This window comes from Botryllus schlosseri, chromosome 7, assembly GCF_051294905.1.
Source record: "Botryllus schlosseri isolate E-star chromosome 7, Bs_hap1, whole genome shotgun sequence".
NCBI lineage: Eukaryota > Metazoa > Chordata > Ascidiacea > Stolidobranchia > Styelidae > Botryllus > Botryllus schlosseri.
The window spans coordinates 22067053-22081534 of NC_137242.1; the positions used below are offsets into that span (position 1 = coordinate 22067053).

General features: G+C 39.3%; 2 non-coding genes across 2 annotated transcripts; one reads left to right on the forward strand and one right to left on the reverse strand.

Moving 5' to 3' along the window:
- Positions 1-1931: 1931 nt before the first annotated feature.
- On the reverse strand, positions 1932-2013 carry Trnas-aga (transfer RNA serine (anticodon AGA)). Its single transcript has one exon. It is a non-coding gene; the product is annotated as a tRNA-Ser (tRNA).
- Positions 2014-9969: 7956 nt separating this feature from the next.
- On the forward strand, positions 9970-10051 carry Trnas-aga (transfer RNA serine (anticodon AGA)). The gene has a single exon. It is a non-coding gene; the product is annotated as a tRNA-Ser (tRNA).
- The last annotated feature ends 4431 nt before the right edge of the window (positions 10052-14482 follow it).

Genomic DNA, 14482 nt, shown 5'->3' on the forward strand with positions numbered 1-14482 from the left:
GAGACTGCATTGCTGACAAGCAAGCCCTCATATCGTTGTCAAGTCCAAGCAGTCTACCTCGTTTTTCTTTTACAGGTTTATAGTTCAGTCAAAACATGAATGAAATGTTCGCATACCGTACCCATGAAGATGCAAATGGCAATGTAATTTTCTTTGCTTTTGCATCGATCATTGAATCGAAATTGGTAATAGACTGCCAAAACTCATGCATTTTGAAAAAGCGTTTGATATAACACGTCGTTTCTTAATTCAATGAGCTGAATCTCCTTCATCTGCAGAAAAATGGTTTGATATATTGATTCCAATTGGATTAAAATACCGATCAAAAGTTAATAAAAGTGCGGTGCTATCCGAAGTCCAGACATTCCGCTTATGCTTTGCGAAATATTTTTTTATTTATGAGTTGATTCAGTAACAGCGGCGAATAAGCCAGACAAGTTTTTCGGGGCTTTGATTTTCCATAACGTAAAATAAAATTCGACAAATACCAATACAGTTTTGTTCTGAAATTCCAAAACAATTCGCGGCACACAGTTTGCAATCACTGCCGCCCTCGTTTCATACCTCTGCTGTTCTGGCACACCAACGCGTTAGAGCTTATAGTCGAACTACTCTGACAGAGACTCGAAATACATTGGCTGTGATTGGTTTTAGCAGAAGTCTTGTTCTGTTGATTGTGTGACGTTAAATACGCAGAACAACAGTCGGGATGAATCGATATGGTAAGAATAAATATAAGCCCATAGTTGCTATTGTTCTGCATGCAGTTAAGTACTGGTGTACCTTATGTTCTTGACTTGAGAGTGAGTCATATTGGCGTCACAATACTGCCAGCCTAAGATCACGTAACCGAGTATTTTGTTAATAGATTCGGTATATCCTTTTGAGCAATGGTTTTTAACTAGGGCTCGATAAATCCACGTCGGTCATGTGATTCGCGATAACACGCCCGCCTTGGCCATCAGTAGGGAATTACGCGCAATCAGTACAGTCGAATTGTGATCATTGTGTTAGTAGGCCTACGTCGTGTGCAGTGGCGGTCGTACGGAGGTGGTCGAAAGCGAAACCCCGTCTTTTTGAAATACCGATTCTATTCCAGATATTTAGTAGCTGATTTGCAATCCAGCAGTTCATATCACGCTGTTGGGAGGCGCTTTTTGAAGTGGAGCCTCGTATGTCTTGAACTTTGAAATGGAACGGCAGACGTCACACGTATCTGCAAAAAAGATAAATTTTATTCGTTCTGCTTTTTGTGATAATCATGTTTTATTGTTTTTTATCAACACTGTTTTGATACAAAATCAATTTGTACTCTAGTATTGTATATTAATGTAATAGATGTGTATATAGGTATGTAATGTGATGAATGAGAATTTGTTCTTGTTCGAAAGCTTGTATTCTATAGTAGTAGGCTTACCATACGTCCTCTTTTTTTACTTTTTTGAAAGTGTCCTCGGAGGACGCCCTTTCGTCCTCTTTTTTGAGATTTTGTCAGATTTAGAGCAAATTGCGAGCGATATGCAGCAAATTAGTACAGAAGTGACGCTCCGGCGGATATTTCGGAGTTAAAAACGGTGATTTTGAGCGAAAAGAAGATCTTTTTTTTTTTAGTCTTCCACCCGACAATGTGGGGGGAAAAACGGTATTTTGAGCTCTGAGCGAAAAGAAGACCTTTTTTTTAGTCTTCCACTTGGTAATGTGGGAAAAATTCACCGGTTTTTGAGAATTCTTCTCCGGTTTTGCAAGTCTGAAGTATCTGAAAAAATGTCCTCTTTTTAGATTTGCAAAATATGGTAAGCCTATATAGTAGTGAAATTTAAGCCGAAATTAGGGTCTCGACGAAGGCTTGCATCAGATTAGCGTAGGGTTCACCAGGCTAATAAAGATAACAAAAACTTATTCGACTAATATAGCAAATATGCAAAATTATACGTCGTCGGCAGGATTCGAACCTGCGCGGGCAGAGCCCAACAGATTTCTAGTCTGTCGCCTTAACCACTCGGCCACGACGACCTCTCCGTACGTTTCGCCGAAAGGCTTATACCGAAGGTCATTTGGATAGTGGGAAGCACAGATTAGCGGGTGTAGGATTTCTAAATACATACCCCATTCCGGCTGCTCGTCAGCATCCCAATCCATTCGTTTAATATAATTATGTCCAATGTTCCATCAGTCTAAACATTGAGTATGTGCGAATTATGTTTCAACTTGGACTCACATCATGCAATTATTATACAATGTGGTTGGCTATATTTTGGGGAAGAGAAGATGAAACAATAAACAGACACAAAGAAGCGATGGAGCTGTGTCTGCCAACTGATTATATCGACACATCATATCAAATAAACAGCGCCACAACATCATATTTGGCAATTAAATAAAAAACTAAGAGCCACGTGCGGTAAACAGAAATAAACAATACGAAAAAGCAATAGTCTAAAGCTGGATCAATAACACTGGTCAACAAAATGAAAAAAAAATAGGCAGAACACTTGAGAGTCGTTTCTGGGGATTTTGAGGTTGCTGATTACGAATATCACATTCGTTTTGTCAGATTGGCCCTTTGTCAGAAGATATTCATACCCCTAAAAAGCCCAAAATTACTGAATTTACCCTTAAATATTTCACTTGATAGGAAGAAAATCGTGGTTTTTACTGATTTTATACTGCACATAAATAACTAATTGACTATGAAGAACCCTCATGTCATCCGCAGTCTTTCTATCAATATTAACATGACATGATGCGAAATATTTGTTTGTCAAAAAAGAAGTTTGTCAAGCCTGAAAATTGTACTTTTGCACAACGGAAATACATATTCTCCTGTATCGATTGGTCATTCTACCAAGATTGAAGAGGAGTATAAAACTATAAAATTTGTCCCTGGAAGGCTTAACTACAATACTCATATGCGTCTCCTTTCTTTTGGCTGGTAAATGGATAATTTCCCGCCGAGTCAACAAAGTGGGTATACCTAGTAACCCTATCAAACGAGAAGCTTAAATCTGGTATATTCGAATACCGATGAAAGATTCCACTTTTACATTAGGAAGGAGTTCACTGCATGTAATTTCTCCTAAGATGTAGTAAATAAAACTTTTTAGCTGATCATAAAGCACCCAATCATAGAAACAGTTGGGCCGATCTGCATATCGAACACTTGAGCACAAACATGAGCATAAAAGTTCACTTCCTGTTCAGAAACCTTAATATATTTCCTGGTCATCTTTGTTGATTAGCAAGGGGAGAGGATCCAACAAGACATCAGAACAGCAAAAGAAGTGTATCAGGGCAGACGAGATGAAAAACTGAACATATTATGTCACATCATTGCCGGAAACTTTCAAGTAACTGCACTAAATAGCTTACAGGCGAAAATCTTGAAAATAACAATTTTGATTTGAAATATATCAATGATATTATATTCCAACTGATTATTTCAAATTTAGAATAGGTGGTTGACGTAAAACTGAGCGAATTAACGCCACGTTATTTGAGTATCTAGCTAAATAGCCTACTTATGTAGGCTACATGACTGGAGTTTATTTATGTACATGATATCCGTGAAAATCTGTAACTATGATAAATCTATTACTCCTAAATATAGTGCTGTTGCTGCATTTTGATTTAAAAGAGTCTTCTGCGTGTAAAAATAACAAGTATGTTGATTTTCTAAACTTTATAGTACGACTGAGCCGATTTAATATCTAGTCATTTCCGCGAAAATGGGAGATTTTGGTCAAAATAGCCCCATGGGTTTTCTCCACAACAAGAACCAATTTGAAAAAACTAAGGTCACATTCGCAATCAGTGTCCTTCAGAACCCCCAAAACCACTCTTACTTTGTCTGCCTAAAAATCGGTGTTGGGATGACTCGAGTCATGACTTGACTCGAGTCAGACTCGAGTCACCTTTTTCGAATGACTTGACTTGACTCGAGTCACTTTGCTAAAATGACTTGACTTGACTTGACTCGGCGTATCAGAAATATGGATTGACTCGTGACTCGGAGCAAAATTCACGAGTCAATTTCAAGTCATCAAGTAATCGATGTCGATAAAAATCACTGAATGTTGCATATGTTCGGATTGTTCGCGAAACGCTGGTGCAACCGCGAGAGCGACCAATCATTTAATGATCGTGCGTTTTACTGAGCCTCCATTGTTCCCTCACAAATAAATTGATCGCAAACGAAGTGATCGAAGCTTACAGCTTACGTTGTCGTAAACTAGTAAAGTAATTAAGCCTAATCTCTGTTTTTACCTTACCAAAACTTCTTGTTGTATTGGAATTGAATTCGAATATAGTTTATAATGTCCTCGGACATTGGCGCAAAGTCGAATTGTATCATATTGATTTGCAAATGGGTAATGTATTGCTTCCTATCATTTCGCATCTATTCTCTATTTTGGCTGTTAACTATAAACTGTGGTTTAGCAGTTCTACGTATATGTGAGCGATACAGCGCCTTTTTACGTGTATATTTAACTCTATATTCGTTCATCGATTCAAAATCAATGACCACCCAATCTGTATTTTAGACAGCTAGCAAAATGCAATGACGTTATCATGCCCCATACTTCGAAAAGGCAACTTGACTTGAATTGTGACTTGACTCGTGACTTGACTTGACCTGACTCGACTTGACTCGAGTCACCTCCAAAAATCGAGTGACTTGACTTGACTCGAGTCACCTTTGACAATCGATTGACTTGACTTGACTCGAGTCAAAATGTGTAATGACTCGAAATGACTCGTGACTCGAAGGTAGTGACTTGATCCCAACACTGCTAAAAATATGTGTTGACCAGTGTAACGATGATTGCAGATCAAATTAAAACAAAGTGGCACAAAATTCCGGTTAAGAATTGAAGCTGTGGACTTTGACAACTGATAGTGAGTGAGGCATCTAATTCCCGCAATATAATTATTATTGAGGCGTCTTTTGTACCCCATCACAGTGCAATACCGGGGCTGCATCGACGAGACGAAGCTAATTGCGAGAAAATCTTACAAATTGCGTTTGCGTTTCGAGATTGACTAACACAGAGCTCACTTCACCAATCTTTCTGAAACCAACAGCTACTTCTTATGTACTGTTTAATGCAGTGCTTCCAAATCTTTTTGCATGCTTGTACCATTTCAGGCAATTTGCTGAGCTCACGAACCACCTAGTTTTATCGACCGGAACAGATGATGATAGCTCGATAGTGCTGAGAGCCACTATTTTAGCTTGATCACAAGTTAATAGTACTAAGATCAGTTTGGCGCATGTTGTATGACATGATGGCAAGATTTGGTACGCTGATTTGGTATGTAATCATGACAAGATATTTGTTCATAAAAGTTCACCCAGTTGGTATATTTTTGGAAGTATATGATGGTGACCCCTGGACTAACAGGTCTTTCACTTGAAGCATCGGGAGCAGGAATATGCTCAATATACCCAATACAAGTTCACTATTAAAACCGGCATCCACCACCCGGAGCACATATCCACCAATGCTCTGCGCAAACTCTCAAAAACGGTCCCATGCCGTTTGCTGGCTGCTGAACGACGCTTACGCTTAATCGGTCATCTAGTGCGGCATCAAGACGATCAACCAGCCGCCGCCATCATCAACCACATTCCGACGGAGCCATGGCGCAGAGGTGGCTGGAATAGAACCACATGGCGCTCAACAATAGAGACCGAGCTAGCGCAACGCGGGCTATCGCTTGAAGACGCCCACGACCGCCCACGCTGGAGGCGCTTAATAAGGGCCCAAGTTATGCAGCGTTCACGTGGGGCCGCCGCCAGCATCCCACTAGTAGAGCTACACCGGAGTCGTGATACAGTCGTACAAAGCAATATTTATGGTATTTACCCCGCTGCTCAGTGTAATTAGGGTTATCTCGAATCTAAATTCGCGCTCATCTCTAGTGGATATGTCACTTGCTGTGTAGTTTTATTGGCACTCAAACTCGCGCCAATTCAATAAGCGCTTTGATGGCCACTCCTGGCCTCTTAATCGACATACAGTTCACTTCACAACTTTGTGACATTCACACTATTATTGCTTGATAGCTGCAGCTTGAATCACAGAAATGTGGCGACCAAAATATCTCTGATTCTATATTTTTCATATAATCTTCAATATCACAAAGAAAAAAATCTATTTGAACCAGTAAACACAGTCCATATACAAATGAGAATGGCGTTTTATCTGAGGCCTCTATACACGATTACCAAAAGCAAGGTATAGATCAAGAACCCATAAACATGTACACCGCGAGGTCGTTTAGCGTGGTCGGAGACAATGATTTGACTTGACAGTTGACTCGTACGTGGGCTACTTGGGGTATGACAATTTGTGGGAGTTATTCTTCTAGTCACAAAATTATCTTCTTCGCACAGCAGCATAATCAATAACAATGCTTTGTTTGCTGGATTTTGTTTACGTCTTCGGTGTAGTTAGTTCCATCAGAAGCGACATCACAGACAAAACAGTTTTGGCACACCCGTACCAGCATGCTGACTTAACGGTCTTGACTGACATCATAAACTCATTACATCTATACCAGGGGTTCTCAACTTCCCTTGTATAACGGGCTGCATTTTACCTCCAAAAGACGCTGTGGGCCACAGAACATTAATACCGTGTATTTGTGGGCTATTATGAAATTAAGGCTACTATACCCTATTTACCGGTGGTATAAGGGCCGCAATATGCACCTTTAAACCCCTCCACCCGAGAACAGAACTTTCTGCTTCAAAGCGTGAGCGAGCAAGTATAAAATTACGGTCACTTTTTTGTTACAGAGGCCGTTATCCATGGCGGGGGCCCTGCACCATTAGCTGTAAGTTAGCTTGGTCAAGTTGGATTTTTTCGCTGCTCACCCTCCGACGTTCGCCCAGCCAGCATATCCTCTGCAAATATGTCCTGGTTGTCCACTCTGATAAAAATGCACCCAGATAATTAGCTATGCAATGTCTGGAGTCGGTGAATTCGTCCAATGCTAGGCTAAAGCGGTTTACACGGCAACGTGTTTCACAACATGCGATAAAAGATTGACTGACATTGCTGATACTCTTTTGGTCACGGTTTAATCGGACAACTGTAGCTTCGAAATATGTCAGGTGGTGTTATAATTGCTGCTAAGTTCCGGAAACAGTGAATACTCGCACAGTTATATTGAAATCACACCTTCTTCAGCAGATTTCTTGGGTTCAGCGATATTCCCAGCAATTTTGAACGATGTGCCTGCAACTTCGTCGGCAATTTTACAATGCCTCGAAATATGGATTGCTGGGCTTGACACCTACCTAGCAACGTTTTTTTTCAAGATCAGGCGATATGTATAACACCAGACGAAACTGTCGCAGTTTCATTTTAAGATTCAACGCTTCGTACGAATTATGAAAACTGGATTCGACAAATATGACACATCGGTTTCCCATTATTATCTGGGAAAGCAAATTCATTGTTCCAAACAAAGTTACAAACCCAGTTTTCGCCGTTTAATTTCCCATTCCTTGTTCTGTTTCTGTTCAAACCATTCGCGGTGAGGGAAAAACTCTTTAAAAAAATGTACTACGTAGCGAGATTCTCTTGAAACAGAGTTCAACCTAGTACAGATTCACAACAATAAAAATCTGAAGTCTAGCATATATCAAGAAACCTGAACACATAAAAATGAGTAATCAAACGAAATAGAGACGGTGCGATAAGATAGCTAAGCAGATAAATTAATATGTAACAATGCCCTGTCAGTAATAATTGCGTTCATGATGAAAGATGTCGCGGGCCGCAAATAAACCTCTGCGGGTTGAGAACCCCTGATCTATACGTACAGTTGTACAAATGTGAAGTCAGTATTTCCGCGGCAATTTTGATAAGATCTGGTAGCGATTTTCTCCTATTCACAATCAACCTTACTTTTTCTTAGACATAAATATGATGTTGTCGCCGTCTTTTTCTACATACGCCATTTCATTCAATAAACGTCGATTGTTGATTACATCGGCCAACACATATTTTAGGCAGACAATGTAAGAGTGGTGTGGAGGTTCTGAAGGGCACTGCTGGTTCCGAAGTTTTTGTCAAATTGGCTCTTGTTTTGGAGATACCCCATGGGTATTTCGCTGTAATGGATAGATAGAAAATCGGCTCACTCGTACTATAAAGTTTAGAAATTCAACCAACCTGTTATTTTTACACACAGAAGACTATTTTAAATGAAAATACACCAGCAGCACTATAGTTATGGGTATTACATTTATCATAGTTATAGACTTTCACGGATATTATATACATAAATAAACTCCAGTCACGTATATATAAGTATTTACCTAGATACTCAAATAACGTGGCATTAATTCAATATTTTTTACGTAAACCACCTATTGTAGATTTGAAATAATCAGTTGGAATGTAATATTATTCATTTATTTTAAAGCACAATTGTTTTTGTGTGATTTTCGCCTGTAAGCAATTTTGTGCAGTTTCTCGAATGGTTCCAGCAATCGTCTGCCATAATACATTCATCTCATCTGCCCTAATATCCTTTTTTCTTTGTTGTTTTGATGTCTTGTTGGAACCTCTGACTTTGCTAATCAACAAGGTCGTCAGGAAATATATCAAGATGACAAAACAAGAAGTGAACTTTTATGCTCATGCTTGTTCCAAGCATATACGAATCTTCGGACCAACTGTTTGCAGTTGGGTGCTCCGTGATCATCTAAAAAGTTTTATTCACTAAATCTTAGGATAAATTCCATGTAGTGAGCTCTTTCCTAGTATGAAATTGGAATCTTTCATCCGTATTCCAATCAGAAATCTATCAAAGATACCAGATTTTTATCTTCTCGTTTGATAGGGATACTACAGGTATACCCACTTTGTTAACTCAGCAGAAAATCATTTATTTACAAGCATCGATACCGAATGTGGCAATGCCGTGATGCACTCACACGACCTGCGCATATGCATAACATGCCGGCATTGCATATATTGCATTCTCGGTAATGTCCATTCTCGGTGGTGTCCATTCTCGGTAATGTCCATTCTCTGTGGTGTCCATTCTCGGTAATGTCCATTCTCGGTGGTGTCCATTCTCGGTAATGACATTCTCGGTAATGGTTTTCTCGGTATTGACCGGACACCGGATGTTCTGCCATTTTTTTTTCATTTTTTTGAGCAGTGTTATCGTTATGATAATTGCGTTGAACTCCCACACTATTTTGAATGAAGCATACCCTGTGTACAACATACTCATCAATTTATAAAAATAACTGCCATGAATCATATCGTTATGGTACTCGGAGCCAAGAGTGACTATCGAATAATTATTCGATATATGCAATTATGCCGGTACAACCGTGCAGTAAAATCAATCGTCGCGAACTGAAATTATTGGATGACTTGAAATTGACTTTAATTCCGAAAATTTGATATGTTTTGACTTGTCTGACATTGATAATTGGCTAGACCTGATTCGTGACTTGATTTGCATGATTCTGAAATGACTTAGGCAAAATTTACTGTGAATCTAAATAACTAATAACGACTCGAAGTTAGTGACTTGACCTGAGTTGACGCCATCACTGCTATCTGGTCGGTTACGAGTTATCAACAAAATTTTCAAAACGAGAAACAGTTGGCCACCATTGGTGAACAAGCAGACGCATCGTCCAAACCATTTTACGAAATCACCGGTAATTTTTGGGAAAGTCGGCTTCAGATTGATAAAAAATATCCTATGCCATTGCGTGTCAAGCGTTAAGAAATCACTGTTAGGTTTTTATTGTGAGCCGGTTGAAAGGTCCGATGACTGGGAGGGGTGGATATTGAAGCATATCCCCGTGCTGGAATATTGACGTATTAACGCGATTGTCTACTACTAATATCATCACTGCAATAATGGATGGGTAGCATGAAATGGTTGTCCACATGAAGTTTAATAAGCCTTTCGGCGAGGCGTCGAGAGGTCGTTGTGGCCGAGTGGTTAAGGCGACAGACTAGAAATCTGTTGGGCTCTGCCCGCGCAGGTTCGAATCCTGCCGACGACGCGTTTATTTTTGTATAATTGACATAGGGGAGATGTGGTACCGATGGATCAAAAATTGTAAAATGATCGCTGGCCCCAAAATGTTCAGCCGAAAACAGCATGTCTTTTGCTGGCTCAGCACTTTGATACAAGCTCTACCTATCGCGCACATATACATGAACATCCGTCTTTTCAAAAAATATTTATGGGCGTTCAAAATTTGTTGCTCGAACGTGTCATCGGTCCCCACCCGGTGGGTCCAATGGCACACGACCCGGGGACCTATGACACATATACCCTAAATGCCTCAGATGTGACAACTGTTCTTGCTCAGTATTATAATCTAAGCTACAGTAAGCCAAAGAAGAATGTTTGATCGCAACCGTCAAGAAATAGAATAAATATTAACTCAAATGTTGTCATAAAATCACGTTTCGATTTAGGCTCGGACTTATAAATTTGAGGGTACATACATATTGCCCGAAAATCGACAGTGTGACTTCCAAACACCTCGTTATAGCGATAAAACATCATATGCAATTATTACATAAAGATTTTCTGTACGTAGGCATGTTTCATTTGTTTTATGATTAGTATGCTTGATTATTTTGCTTGATTTGGCTATGGTATCATCGGTCCCCACCCCTAGAATTTTATACATGAATCGAAAAAAAATCCACTCAAGGAAAGTACTGAAAAAATAATAGGTGCCATTATATAGCCTGATACAAGCCCTGCACTTCACAATAAAAATGATTGCTGGTTTGTTCGTGTTGAAGGTTACCAAGAAAAATGTATATGTCGATCTAAATTTACTTTACACCCCCAAAAACAAAAAACATCTGTGAGAGACCCCATAGCTCGCGCACGTCGAATTTTTTTGTATGTGAGGAGAGATTTTGCCAGCAAGCAATTGTAGACAAGTTCACGAAGTGTAATCATGGAATTATCATAGAGGATTTTCAAAGTATTTTCGGTCCCAGTGATCCATCGGTACCACATCTCCCCTATCTTCTAGATTTGTCTGATTCTAAATGGAACACAAATTCTTCGTACGTGACGAACGCGACCGGATCGCGATTCCGAACATATTAAGAATCCAATTCTTGAGCGACATTTTCGGAGCTGAACTGAACTGACGCTGGTGAGTAGGTGCAGAAGATCATGCGGCCAACTTCAATTGAGCCACACACGCAAATGTATTTCTTAGTTCCGTGTTCAATATTTTCAAATACAATCACCTTTCCATGAATTGCAATATGTGTGCAATGACCATATGCTGTGTTCCACTGACTGTGATTGCAAGAATGAAGTCAGCTCATCGATATCGTTTGTGAAATACTGATTTGACTGTGATCGACATGCGTTGTGGTAGACGTAGTTTTGTAGTCTAAGGTCAATGAACGTAAGGTCAACCACCCCATGATGTTATCTGAGTCTGTTATATTACCGTAAGCGTTGGTCTACGTAGATTTTGGGGGTGTTCCAACCTGAGATGTGTCTTACAATTTCATATGCTATGGCTATGTCGTGAATCTCGATGACTAAATCTGACTGCGCCTGATTTAAGGACATTACTGAACGATTGTGAAAATCTGATTGAAAAATGAAATAGACTGTGTTTTACGGTCTAAAACAGGGGAACGATAGCGTCCATTTGCGCTATGAGTACAGTACAGACATACACGTAGAACGTGTAATGTCATTTCGATATGGAAGGCATGAGATTCGTAACAAGCCCAACTTTACTGGAAAGATGAACAGGCTGAGCGCGTCGCAAACTTGGTGCTTTTTCCGTCATCTTCCATTTTTTGTGGGTCCTGACATCCCTGAAGGGAATATGATCTGGGCCTGGTATTTGCTCCTATCAAAAATCTGTGATATTATATTTGCTGAAGTTACAAAGAGGGAAAATGCTCATGAACTGGTGTATCTCGTTACCGAATTCTTCGAGACTTTCAAAGAGACGGCACCCGATATTTTAAAACATAAATTTGACTTCCTTTTACACTACGGAATAGTGATTTTAGGGTACGGGAATCTTTGGTGCATGAGATTTGAGGGTTACCATCAACGATTGGAGAAAATCGCCAGGGCGAATTCAAATTTTAAAAATATTTCTCTGTCAGTTGCATATCGGCTACAATATCGGAGGTGTTATGAATTTTGTTCGTGTAATATTCTGCATGACGATGTCCCAATTTTTGATTCACGGTTATTACGCAGGGATTCGATTCCAAAAGAGTACAGCGAACTAATTGGAGTCCAACATGACGTAGACGGCCAAACTGTGGCTAGTGTCAATGTATTTCATGATGAGTCGCACAAACATCAGGTTCAGGATATTTATGTTGTTGAGAAAACTGGTGATGAACTAACACTTTGTAGAATTGAGTATATATTGTTAGTCAATGCCGAGTGCTTCTTTTGTACTAAATTGATAAAGTCTATTCAGTTTATCAAACACTTTCATAGTTACTCTGTAAAAGAAGACGGCTTTCGTGTTTTTCGTCCTACAGGCTTGATGTATCATGAACCGCAACAGATATATGTAATCAATGACATTAACTTGATGAGGTTACGTCCCGGCGTATATAACTGATCAATATTTTTGATTTGATGTATTTCAGGTTATTGAAATGTCTTGATTGCTATGGCTAACGCTCAAGCACAGTTGAAGTTGAAGGTGACCTATGGTGACCGTTCAAAAGTGTTTAGAGTAAACTCTGTATTAGAAGTGAAAACTGCTGTATTACATAAATTCCCTGAAGTTCCCGCCGACAATGCCAACATTGAGTACTGTGAAAAAGATTTTGGCTGGGCTGAATTTGATTCTGAAGTTGAACTACGCAGTGGCGATATTTTGAAATTGAGTGAAAAGAAAAATTCAGGTAATTTAGTCTCATGGTTATGGTTATACATGCTTCGGTACTTGATATTTTTGTCTTGCAGATACTTCGAAAGTGACAGATTTGCTTGGAGCTCGTAAGTCAAATTGCACCAGTAATGTGGATGTATCATTGACTGAAGAGCAGACGAATAGTAAGTTTTATGCCACCTACTGTTTGATGGTGTATAGCAGTGTTTCTAAATACATTCTTATACACAATGTGTCAGTGACATTCACAATTACAAATTCAAATTACAAACAACGGCATAGCTGTCAGTGATCATATTATTGATTATAATAAGTAGGGCTGGGCAAAATCGAGTACCGGAGTGATTCGATTCTGAATCACGTAATATGCTTCGAGTCGAGTCGAGTAATCGAGTATCACTCATTATGACGTCATAACAGAATGTAATATGTCAAAGTTCAAATATGAACCTTTTATGCGTCCAGAAAGAATAAAATGCCTGTTATCCATCAAATTTAAGATACTTCAGTATTTTTTCGACCATACCGATTTTATTGCACTTGGTGACAATGTCGTGGGATGATCATGACTTCGGAAATTTCCAGTAACGTTCGCAGCTTTGTACTACATGTTTCGTATGATAACACATGTGAAAAATACATTCATATTTATTCCCGAAGCTTTCGTATGCTACGATACGGCCAATCAAGGTTTCAAGGCTTCAACACGGAAAATTAGTAGCGAAACTACAATTCTCGTGATTAAATTAACTTTCAGTGGCGAGGAGCGTATAATTTCAGTACTCGAAAAAATCGTATTTTACTACTCGACTCGAATCATTAAGATTAATGCTCGATTCAGATTCGAGTACTCGAATCATTGTGCCCAGCCCTAATAATAAGTATAGCTTTCTAGTTCCGGCGTGAAAATGTAGTCGTGTTGCGTAACGTTATCTTACAGCCGAATACTTTGAGAATGGAGATGTCAATGAATATTTAGATTTTTCAGAATCACTGTGACAGTAACATTCGATTAATATAAATTATTCTAAAATGTATCTCCCTCCCAATCGCCTTGTTTGTAGCTAGCGCTTCGTTTGGGAACAAAAACTTTTTCTCATAGGTGATATATCAATTGCAGGAGATATGTGCAGTGGTCTGCGAAATTCAGAACAAGGCGATGATGCTTCACCATTCATGAATGATCTGGAGCCCTCGACATCTATAACTGATACGCCATTGATGGATGCTGAAGAATGCACTAAAAAGCTTCCAGGATGGTCTGACGAAAAGTATGAGTTTTCAATTGTTATAGTAAATGAAATATCTATACCCTGTATAAAATTCTCAATGATATTATGGTGTTGGTATCCTCATTGAAATTTAGTCACGACTAGTATCAGCGCATTTAGGAGTCCATGAAGAGGTGAGGTATTTAAGCTGTTCAAAATCCTGCTTCTGTAATACCCATCCGATGTCACATTGTTATGACGCTCAGATTCGATCAACTTCTTCCATGATCACCTCGACCGTTGAGGGAGTAGATGGTGATGTGTAAGTTCGGAAATTTGTTGAGTGAAGGGGATTGTTATATAT